Below are 11561 nucleotides of genomic sequence, written 5' to 3' on the forward strand. Positions count from 1 at the left end.
CAACAATCGGTCAGTTCCCTTCCAGTTCTTTTTGCGGCTTTCTTTCTTGATGTGTTTGGATCCCGAATCCTGGGCCTGGCTCATTTCTCATTTATTTAGTGTTTCATAGCACATGGCACCCCCCCCCCCCGCACACACACACACATACACACACACACACACACACACACACACACACACACACACAACGATGCTAACGAAATACGGGTATTTCATACACAGGCATTTCATACACACCACTGACCAAACACTACTACAAGACGCAATTCAGCATCACATACAGAGTTATTATTATCACAGAGATCGGATTGCACTAGATACGCTTGGTTGCGTGAAAGCTAATGCTTTTGAAGGCTGCAGTTCATCGTTGCAGCTGAGTGACAGTCATAAACGTAATGCTTCATTGCATGATAGAGCCATAGCACAGTAATTAGTGTGTTAACCTGATGTGTAGCACGACGCAGGTTCGAAAAGCTTCAGACGCAGCGATTTTTTTAATTTCAAAATCTAATCAAAAGACTTATTATTTTTATTCATTTTAATTGGTCTTAATGCAATATTTTTATTTGTAGTATTTTTTCGTGCCATTTTATCACTGTATTGACTTTCTTAATTGCTCTTATTTTTCTTCCGATCATTCTTTTCCCGTTTGGAATCTACCAGTGTCGCCTATAATCTGCAACCATGTGCTTATCAATCAGGATTGCTCATCGATCTGTAGCACGGATGCTCGTGTAAGGATAGTTTCCGAGGAAAAATTGTAGCAAGAAATTAGTTTGCCTTTAGCGTTGAAACTGAAATATTTCTGTGGTGTGTTCGCTCGTAGAGATTAGCTTTAATCTTCGTGAAAAAAGCGATCATGATTTTAGTTCTGCCGCACATTGACCACCGTTTTCTCGAAACACTCTACATCACGAGGTTGTAGTTAGGTTAGGACATGAGTTTAAATTCAAAGCTACAGAACGCGTCGTCTGCCGCAGTTGTTATTGGTTACTTACAATCAGCTGTCGGTAGAGTATATCGGATTTCCGTCATACCTCGCGGTGAACACTTCCGACATCGCTCTGCGTTACACGTTAACAGCATCTCTGAAGTGATGGTTGGTTGGTTGTTTGGGGGAAGAGACCAAACTGGGAGGTTATCGGTCTCATAGGATTAGGGAAGGAAGTCGGCCGTGCCCTTTCAAAGGAACCATCCCGGCATTTGCCTGCAGCGATTTAGGGAAATCACGGAAAACCTAAATCAGAATGGCCGGACGCGGGATTGAACCATCGTCCTTCCGAATGCGAGTCCAGTGTGCTAACCACATCTGTGAAGTGACCCGACGTGTTTGTGTGTCGCCTATAAGCGAGCGGTAGCCGGCAGCGGATTTGGCAAGATTGTAGCGGCGAGTGGCAGACGTCAGCTATGTGGTAATTTTAATCGGACTATAGTAACACGTGTCGTAGACTGCTAGACAGGAAACCAACCCTTAGCGTGTTAGTATCCAAGCTCGAAAAGCCGCTTGTCCCAGCAAGAATCCCAGGCCCCAAAGAAATGTCTCTTCGCAAAAGTGTCACTCAGTACAACTGCTGCAATCCGCAGAAATACTGGGCCCTGTTGAGCCTGACTGATAGGGAAATTGGAGTGGCATAATAAACCCGAGGGGGGTCAAATCGATCGGGACGTCAAATACAGGCGAATTTACGGCAGCCGTTGTCGGACCGAGACAAGATCGCGTCACGGCAAGTGCGGAGACAGCACTGTAGGAGCGCGCGGGGCGGGCGAACAGAAAAAGGTGTATGCGGAGCCCACGCAAGAAGAATGGTCCCGCGCCTCGCCTTACGGCGGCCGGCGCGCAATTTAAGCGGACAATGGCGTTTAATCTGCGAGACGCGCTTCCCGCCGCAGTAAATACTTCAGCCGTCCGTCGGCCGAGGCGCCCACACCTGCCTTTGTTTCTTTTTCCGTCATTGTGCCTCACCTCGGCTCCCCTAGCAAGGGCGGCACTACCAGGCCCGGGGGACAGCTGCTTATCTTGCCCGCAAGTGCCACTCTTGACTGCCTCCTCCCGACACTTGACAGGCTCCGAGACTCTCGAGAGATAGAACCCAATACTTTGTCCTGGGTGCACGGAGGTTGTGAGAGAAAGGTGTCGTCAGGACCTTTCCTGTTATCCGTATCCAAAAACGATCTCAACTTAACGGCATTGATTACACTGTGAAACCCGCAGTCGCAGTGGGCGTTTCTGACAAAACGAAAAAGAGTGAAATGAATGGAAAAAGTAATAACAAACCCCGTCTAGTGCTTTCAGTAGCGTTTACACTGTGTCAACTTTCAATCTTTCGCTTGTGTCTTTTCCCGCAGTTAGGCAGGGTCGGCACGATTAATCAGATTTGGCAATGTTACTGTTGCCCTTCCTGCCGCCACCCCGTACCCCCTGGGGCGGAAGTAGTGTACCCCAACTAAAATGATTCAAATGGTTCTGAGCACTATGGGGCTTAACTTCTGTCATCAGTCCCCTAGAACTTAGAACTACTTAATCCTAACTAACCTAAGGACATCACACACATCCATGCCCGAGACAGGATTCGAACCTGCGACCATAGCGGTCGCGCCGGTACCCCAACTGTCTGCGACTAGTGAAGTCCATGGAATAGAACGAAAGTGTTTAAATGTCTACGAGCCGTGTAACTGAGGCGGGATGTGGGGACCAGCCCGGTATTCACCTAGGGGGATGTGCAAAACCGCCTAAAAACCACATCCGCCGGGCGGATTCGATCCGGGGTCGGCGTGCCTACCGGAGTCCAGGAAGCATCGCTCTCGGCTAACCTGGCGGGTAGCGTTTACACTGTGTCAACGTGCATTTAAAATTCACAGCTGCATCATCGGACCTTAGTGGAGTTGTAGACAGACTAAAGTAAGTGTAAGACTACTGTAGTTTTCCTAGTAGGTTTGGTGAGTTAAGATCGTACCCGCGTCACCTGTACGTTAAGGTCTCTTCCATACCGAATGGGCGTTACCTCATTTCGATCGCTTGCTGCCTCTGCATCACGGGGTCCCGGTTCGATTCCCGGCCATGTTGGAGATTTTCCCTACCCAGGGACTGGTTGTTTGTGTTGTCCTCATTATATCATCGTCATCACCATCATCATCATCCAGAATGAGATTTTCACTCTGCAGTGGAGTGTGCGCTGATATGAAACTTCCTGGTAGATTAAAACTGTGTGCCGGACCGAGACTCGAACTCGGAACCTTTGCCTTTCGTGGGTAAATGCTCTACCATCTGAGGTACCCAAGCACGACTCACGCCACGACACAGTTTTAATCTGCCAGGAAGTTTCACATCACCGCGCACTCCGCTGCAGAGTGAAAATCTCATCCTGGAAACATCCCCCAGGCTGTGGCTATGTCCCCGAAATATCCTTTCTTTCAGGAGTGCTAGTTCTGCAAGGTTCGCAGGAGAGCTTCTGTAAAGTTTGAAAGGTAGGAGACGAGGTACTGGCAGAAGTAAAGCTGTGAGGACGGGGTGTGAGTCCTGCTTGGGTAGCCCTGATGGTAGAGCACTTACCCGCGAAAGGCAAAGGTCCCGCGTTCGAGTCTCAGTCCGGCACACAGTTTTAATCTGCCAGGAAGTTTCATCATGATCATCATTCATGACAGTCGCTAGACTGGACTGTGAAAAAAATTGGACTGTGTAAAAATTGTGACTCTGTCTCGGCGCTGATGACCGAGCAGTTGGACACTCCACAAACCCAAACATAATCATCATCATCATCTTCATCTTCATCATTTCAGTAGCTTTTTTGTGTACGCGATAAGGTCTTATTAGATTCCCCTAGAAACCGAAAGCATTTAACCGCCTAGAAATTGAGTAAAGATATATAACGGGCCGCGTAGCTTTCGAAATATTTTTGTTCTGCACAGGTATCCTCCTGTCTGTTACATAAAAATAAACAGTATTTATAGCAAAGTTCATATTGTATTTAATTCAAGTTTTATTCGAAAATTGCTGATATGAATCGTGAAGCCGGCCGGAGTGGCCGAGCGGTTCTAGGCGCTACAGTCTGGAACCGCGCGACCGCTACGGTCGCAGGTTCGAATCCTGCCTCGGGCATGGATGTGTGTGATGTCCTTACGTTAGTTAGGTTTAAGTAGTTCTAAGTTCTAGGGGACTGATGACCACAGAAGTTAAGTCCCATAGTGCTCAGAGACATTTGAACCATTTTGAATCGTGAATCTGAGGGAAGTTGCAGTACAAATTCAAATGGTTCTAATGGCTCTAAGCACTATGGGACTTAGAGATCATCAGTCCCCTATACATAGAACTACTTAAACCCAACTAAGCTAAGGACATCATACACATCCATGCCCGAGGCAGGATTCGAACCTGAGACCGCAGCAGCAGCGCGGTTCCAGACTGAAGCGCCTAGAACTGCTCGGCCACAGCGGCCGGCTGTAGTACAAATAAATGACAACACGAATGTATCCTACAGCGCTGGAAAACATAATTTGCTACAAAAAGGTGAAAATTGAAAAACGCGAAACGAAAACGTATCAAACATCTCTTCAGTACCTCGTCGAGCTTGTATAAAACATGTTTGCGTTATACCTAAACAATTTTCGCACCTATCAATAACAACAGGAAACGCTTGCCTTCGAGTATGACGAAGAACATTGTGCTAAGTACAAAAACAACAACAACAACAATACAGATTTTTTATACTTGTGCATGTAAACTGTACTTGCATCAGAAGTAATTGCTTTGGTTAGATAAACGCGCAGACGTTATGCGATCAATTCATTTCTTATTTCATATAAAATGCAATTTATATTTTGCAAGGATATAGAATACGCAGTGCGGTTACACTGAACATGTGCGGTTCTAATTACGTGCAAACAAACAAAAACAAAGAGAAATTGTCAGTTACCAGTCTCTCTCTACGCATTCATTTATGATTCTTTCCCTACCAATGCTACCAATACTACGGGTAATCTTACCATTTAGTACGTCATTTATAAATTGTACCAACGCGACCAAACCGCAGTTTTGGTACAACGCAACTTTGGATCTTAGTTGCTACAGATCTCCATAGCTTTGTCAACTCGGCAGGAACGCGTATCTGCGAAGTTTATTGATTTCTTTTGGATGTGGTATGGAAAACAAATTTGATGGTCTGTTAGATGACGATCAGATGGGCTTTAGGAAAGGTAAAGGCACGCAAATCGAGGAAAGACGAAAGTGAGAGGAGTACCAGAAATGAGATTAGCGATAAACTTAACACCATAATTAGACCACGTAGTAGACGAAGTGAAGATATTCTGTTACCTTGGAAGAAAAATAATGTGTGACCGCCTCGGTAAGGGGGACGTAAAAAGCAGATTAGCATTGGCATGGAAGGATTTCGTTGCAAAAACAAGTCAACTAGTTCGAATATTAACGTTAATTTGAGGAAGAAATTTCTGAGAATACACGTCTGCAGTACAGCATTGTATAGCAGTGAATCATGGACTGAGGGGGAATCGGAATAGTAGAATATCGAGGCGTTCTATAAACGCAACTCTTTTACTTTTCTTCGTGGATATAGTAATATTGCAGCCATCCGCTATTTTGTTTAGTATTAATATACGTTTCGCAGCTCATTTCCTTACGCTTTTAGAATTCTGACATCATCTGGACACGAACCACAATCCAGAGCAGTCTGTCTATTCTAGTACCCGCATAGAACTCTGTTTCGTGTTTTCGTACAGACCTCTTAAGGTGTCTTTTAAATAGAGTGGGTACCCTTTTTTATGACGATCCACTGTTTTCTCAGCTTTATCAAATGTCTTCAGCAGCTCAACAAATGCTAAGAAGGTCTCTTCGTTAAATACGCACGTAGTTCAATGTAATTCTCTGTAATCCTTGCCTATGTATCGCTGTGCATTAAATAGATATGGCGCTTTTTCTTTTTCTTCTGCCATTCACAGGCTAGATGTATCGACCTGTTGTGGCCTCACTGCCATCTTTTAACTGGCCGTAGTATCTCCCTCTTTGCTTTGTCTGTAAGTTGTAATGTTGTCTTTCGAATCCTCGTTCCTTCCATCCGTTGCAGATGTTCCTTCTAGTTTCATTCATTTCCTTCTATTTTGTCACCTATAGCAGATTTGTTCACTTCTTGCCTCATGTTTTTATTAAGTATCCTGACCAGCTAAGTCCAATCTTTCACAGTTCGTAAAAATTTCACTTGAACCGCTTCAACATAGACAGCGTTTTTGTCTCCACAACCCCACGTTTCACTGCCATACCGTCGAACAGGTACAGCCATTATATCAAAGAATTTCATTTTTGCGTCTCTTCTTAAATGCCTTAATGCTCTGCATGTGACCCGACGTATACTCTTATATGTCTGTAAGCTAGACAAGTTTCGTTCTGTCTAGATTTTTCGTTTGATGTTTATTTCGTGAGATATTTGGCCCGGTCACTATCAATGGACTACCCTGTATATAACAATTTGTAGCCTTTCATGTAACCTTTTTGGGTTTACACAGGTCCTAACGTACTAAGGTGACGAAATTAGGACCTTCCGTGTGAAGCCAGGGCGGGTCGCTAGTCGGTAATAATCTTTATCTGTGAGTTGGACAGATTTGTAATCGTTATATTGATTTGCACTGCCCCGTGTATTGAGAAGGCTGGGTGGTGGGCGCGGAGCCTCGTGGAATCCTCCTGCGCCTTACCGCACAGAGGGACGCGCCTACACGCCGGCGGGGTTGAGCAACACCGGAAGCAGTATGGCGAGGCGTTGGTAGGCCGGGCAGGGCGCCGCCTCGGTGGTCCCTGGGCGCCTGTGTGGTCCGCACCTCGCCTCGCCTCGCCACGCCGCCACGCTGCCAAACGACGGCGATTCGCATGCGGCCTCAGCGCACGCGACGCGCTTCCTCCGGCGCCGCTGGACTGCTCGACGACTCTCGCCAGCGCTCCCAACTTCACGCTGCGCTCTCTGCACCAAAGCGACGAGTAGGCGCCGCACTGCAGATGGTTAAAGAAGCTCCGAGTGTACACAGTATGTTCGCCGATGTACGAGATGCTCCGGGACGTTTCAAGAAATACATCCAACCGAGCAGAATCACAGAAAAGCCAAAGAAACTGGTACACCTGCCTAATATAGTCTGTCGGTAAACTGAAGAGCGAGCGAGCGAGTCTCCATTCTGCCTACCCGGCTACGTCACAGGGCGCTTCTACAGGCTGTTTCACAACGCAGTACCGCCCCTGCCGCGGCGCGCGCTTTAAATATGTGGCGGTGCCGTGTACAGATACGTCTCGGCTGCGTTCAGTTTCCCACAAATGTATTAAGGCCATAAGGAATACAAAAAACGATACCTTCTTCCGAAACACAACATTATAGAGTAAATAATATTAAGATAAGAGTGGAAGTCACGATTATACGACAAACATAGAACCGAATGCCTGTTCATGTGAATGTATAGCATGTTCCTCTATTGCTATTCGTAAAACGAACCCCATATAATGCAATCAATCTGTAGAATTTGAGGCTTGTTCTTACTTTGTGTTTCTACTAAAACGTAGAACTTTTCTTTGAAGGACTGCATTGAAACTTAACAATTTTTGCAACACGGAGCCGGCTGCGGTGGTCTAGCGGTTCTAGGCGCGCAGTCCGGAACCGCGCGGCTGCTACGGTCGCAGGTTCGAATCCTGCCTCGGGCATGGATGTGTGTGATGTCCTTAGGTTAGTTAGGTTTAAGTAGTTCTAAGTTCTAGGGGACTGATCACCACAGATGTTAAGTCCCATAGTGCTCAGAGCCATTTGAACCATTTGCAACACGGAGAGTGTTTAAAAAGTAAGCAGGAATTTATAATTTAACGTGTTGTACTTTTGTCACTGTCTTCGTAAACATGTCTCTAAAGTATGTGTACAATGTTATGCATATTGGGTGTTCACTCTGTTGTCAGCTGTCAAAAAGGTTACATATGTTTTGGTAGCATCAACGATTATTTGTTTTGTATGAAAATAGATTAGAATATCTGTATTAAATTTTGTTATACGAATGGAATGAAGTGTGTGAAATTTTTAGAAATGTTAAATATTGCTTTTGGTGAGCCTAAGCGAACCAAGGGCATACAAGTGGTATAAACATTTCGAAGCAGGCCTTAAAAAACAGCGGTTTCACAAGCATGGATGGGATTAAAAAAGCACAGTTAAGAGACCTGTTAACTACCCCGAAGAAACAGTTCCTAAAGAATTTCGGGAATTGGAAAAAGCACCGGCACAAGTATATAGTATGTAATGGGGAATATTTTGAAGAGGGTAACATTGCTGTAGATTAACAAATAAAGTTCTTACCAAAAAATAAAAATTAATACGTGAACGCATCTCGTATGTCAAGCTTTTTGCTTAGAAGTCCAGAATCGATGTACATGTTTCGAAGAAAATTTCAGCAGTGTTTACTATAGCTATTGCGCACAAATTTCAAGCAATATGTCTCAGTATCAGGTGAATAGCGACCTAGATAGAGATTTAATGTTTCATAAGCATAAAAGGTTTTACGTGAGTTTGAAACTGTCTATAAAGATCAGTTTCCTCCCAAGATTATTAGTTTTCCATCGTGGCGATTCCACTAAACCATGCGGCTTATTTTCGCGTTCCTTCCTTATGCGTCCTATTGGACAAGGCTAACGTTTGCATAAATTGCAGCCCTTTGATTGGGACTGGTAATATTAGCCAACAGTTCTTCTTTGGTCGCCTCTTTAATACACGCAGTAATAACATTAGAGACGATCGAACGCTCGTTACTCCGCAAATACCTCCTCTTCCTCGTATTCTGCACATTTTCTTGCAATACTAGACGATTATCCATCACTTCCGGAAATCGAAGTATATCAGCAATTATACAAAGTTAACTGACTGACACTGGCAACTAAGATCCCACCAACAGAAACTACGTATATCACTGCACTCCGATCTACACCTCTACACAGATAACTGGCAACAGATTTTGGCTGCCCCTGTAGACCTGTGGCAGCGTTCTTCCGGGAAAGGCCACTTCCCCCACCAAAAGCGCTGCTCGCTCTTGAGTTTACAGACAGACTATATCATGTAGGGCCCCCGCGACCACGCAGAAGTGCCGCAACACGACGTGGCGTGGACTCGGCTACCGTCTGAAGCAGTGTCGAGTATAATGACTTTTCTGGAGACTAGAAATCTACTCTGTAGGAATCAGCATGGCTTTCGAAAAAGACGATCGTGTGAAACCAACACCGACTCAAAGTAAGGCCTCGGCACTTGTTGGTGACGTCACGTCAGCTAGGCACGGCGAACGCCAGGTCTGTTGTAGGCAGAAACGCCTGCGCGTGCTTATCACTACAAATCTCTTATTTTTGAACAAAATGTTTGGTATTGTTTAGGATTCTGCAGTTTTATTTAGATGAAAGATTTTCTTACTATCGTAAAGCTACAAATGAAGATCATAGTTCTGTATTACTGAATCCTGTCGAAACTAACGTAGATCAGTATGAGAAGATGCTTTGCCTCGTTGCAAGCTTCGAAAGTTTTACATTCAAATAACTATATTTACTTAATCCATTTTGTTATCAAAACTTAACCAAACCCCCTTACAAAGACTTCGTTTCTTTTATTTATTTATTTATTTATTTTCGTTTGACATCGTCACTGGAAATGTGAACTAATTTACATGTGTAAATGTGCAACTGTATCCAGCCATTAGATTACACTCGTTTTCAACGAAAGGAATTCTAAACAGCAAACAAAATAGCTTCATACATCGAAAATACTGCTGAGGTTAAACTTTTTTAAACATGCACATTAGTTTGTGGACTCGACTACTGTCTGAAGCAGTGTTGGAAGGAACACGTATTATGTTCAATGACTTTTCTTGAGACTAGAAATCTACACTGTAGGAATCAGCATGGATTTCGAAAAAGACGATCGCGTGAAACCAACACTGACCCAAAGGAAAGCCTCGGCGCTTGTTGGTGACGTCACGTCAGCTAGGCACGGCGAACGCCAGGTCTGTTGCAGGCAGAAACGCCTGCGCGTGCTTATCACTATAAATCTCTTATTTTTGGACAAAATGTTTGGTATTGTTTTGGATTCTGCAGTTTTATTTAGACGAAAGATTTTCTTACTATTGTAAAGCTTTTGTTTTGTGCAAACTGGTCGCACGTTGGTGGCAGAGTCAGCGCAAAAAGCTGCCCGTCGATATAAAATGAATTTCGTATTTGCTGTAAGCAACTGACTCTCTGGCCCGACACATGAACGTGATAACGAAGATTTCGGTACAGATCGTAGCAAATGTTTGTCGGTATGTCTTGTTTAAAGTGATGAAAAAGTGTTTCCGCCCGGAATCGAACCGAGGACCTTTTGCGTGTTAGGCAGACGTGATAACAGCTACACCACGGAAACGACTGCTGTGATACATACTTAACAGAGAACTTGTAACAAGGTTGCCATCGTAACTTGTGTTTTGTTTTGGCTGGTAGGAGAGCCAACACCGTGTTACTAGAAGGAGGCCGAAAGGCACGCGTTTTAGCTCACGCAGGCTTGCGTGAGGTCTGGAACAGGACAAGGAAATTAGAATTTAGAAAAACGGACGTAGCTGGTGGAATACTTAACTTTAATCCATTAATGGTGAACGTCGGTCTGACGGTACAAGATTCACAAGATCAATAGTAACTGATAATGGCGCCTTGCTAGGTCGTAGCAAATGACGTAGCTGAAGGCTATGCTAAACTATCGTCTCGGCAAATGAGAGCGTAATTTGTCAGTGAACCATCGCTAGCAAAGTCGGTTGTACAACTGGGGCGAGTGTTAGGAAGTCTCTCTAGACCTGCCGTGTGGCGGCGCTCGGTCTGCAATCACTGACAGTGGCGACACGCGGGTCCGACGTATACTAATGGACCGCGGCCGATTTAAAGACTACCACCTAGCAAGTGTGGTGTCTGGCGGTGACACCACAACTTGAAAATTCGATAAATGCGGCTCTCGCATAACGAAGGTACTTGCAGCAGATCCACACATGACGTGGCCCACCGGAGTAGAATGCGGCACAGGCAGGAAAATACTGTTCCCGCCCGGGATCGAACCGAGGACCTTCTGCGTGTGAAGAAGACGTGATAACTGCTACACTACGGAAACGACGGACACGATGAGTCCATTCTTGTGCACTCGAAGACGCCTCAGCCTTTCTCTCATCCGCGCATTCACACACCATAGTTCTTTTGACAGCCTGAAACCCATCACAGCCGAGGGCTCAAGAAGACTTCGGGGTGCTCGAGAGGGTGTCTGCCGCAGCATCCCGAACGAGATAGCGGCGTTTCGCGCAGTCGTTATTGCAAGTCATATCAGCAAAAACAATCACCTTCTTAGCAGCAGGCGGTGCGAGCCCAGCGGCAGTTCTGTATTACTGAATCCTGTCGAAACAAACGTACATCAATATGAGATGATGCTTTGCCCCATTGCAAGCTTCGGAAATTTTACATTCAAGTAACTACATTTAATTGATCCATTTTGATATCGAAACTTACCCCAACCCCCTTACAATGAACTCGTTTCTTTTATTTATTT

The 11561-nt window shown here is 45.0% G+C and overlaps 2 non-coding genes across 2 annotated transcripts; both read right to left on the reverse strand.

Annotated features, from left to right (window-relative positions):
* Positions 1–10327: 10327 nt before the first annotated feature.
* Trnav-aac lies at positions 10328–10400 on the reverse strand. The gene has a single exon. It is a non-coding gene; the product is annotated as a tRNA-Val (tRNA).
* A 659-nt stretch (positions 10401–11059) lies between these two features.
* Positions 11060–11132, reverse strand: Trnav-cac. Its single transcript has one exon. It is a non-coding gene; the product is annotated as a tRNA-Val (tRNA).
* Between the last annotated feature and the right edge of the window lie 429 nt (positions 11133–11561).

This window comes from Schistocerca americana, chromosome 10 (genome assembly GCF_021461395.2).
Source record: "Schistocerca americana isolate TAMUIC-IGC-003095 chromosome 10, iqSchAmer2.1, whole genome shotgun sequence".
Lineage (NCBI taxonomy): Eukaryota > Metazoa > Arthropoda > Insecta > Orthoptera > Acrididae > Schistocerca > Schistocerca americana.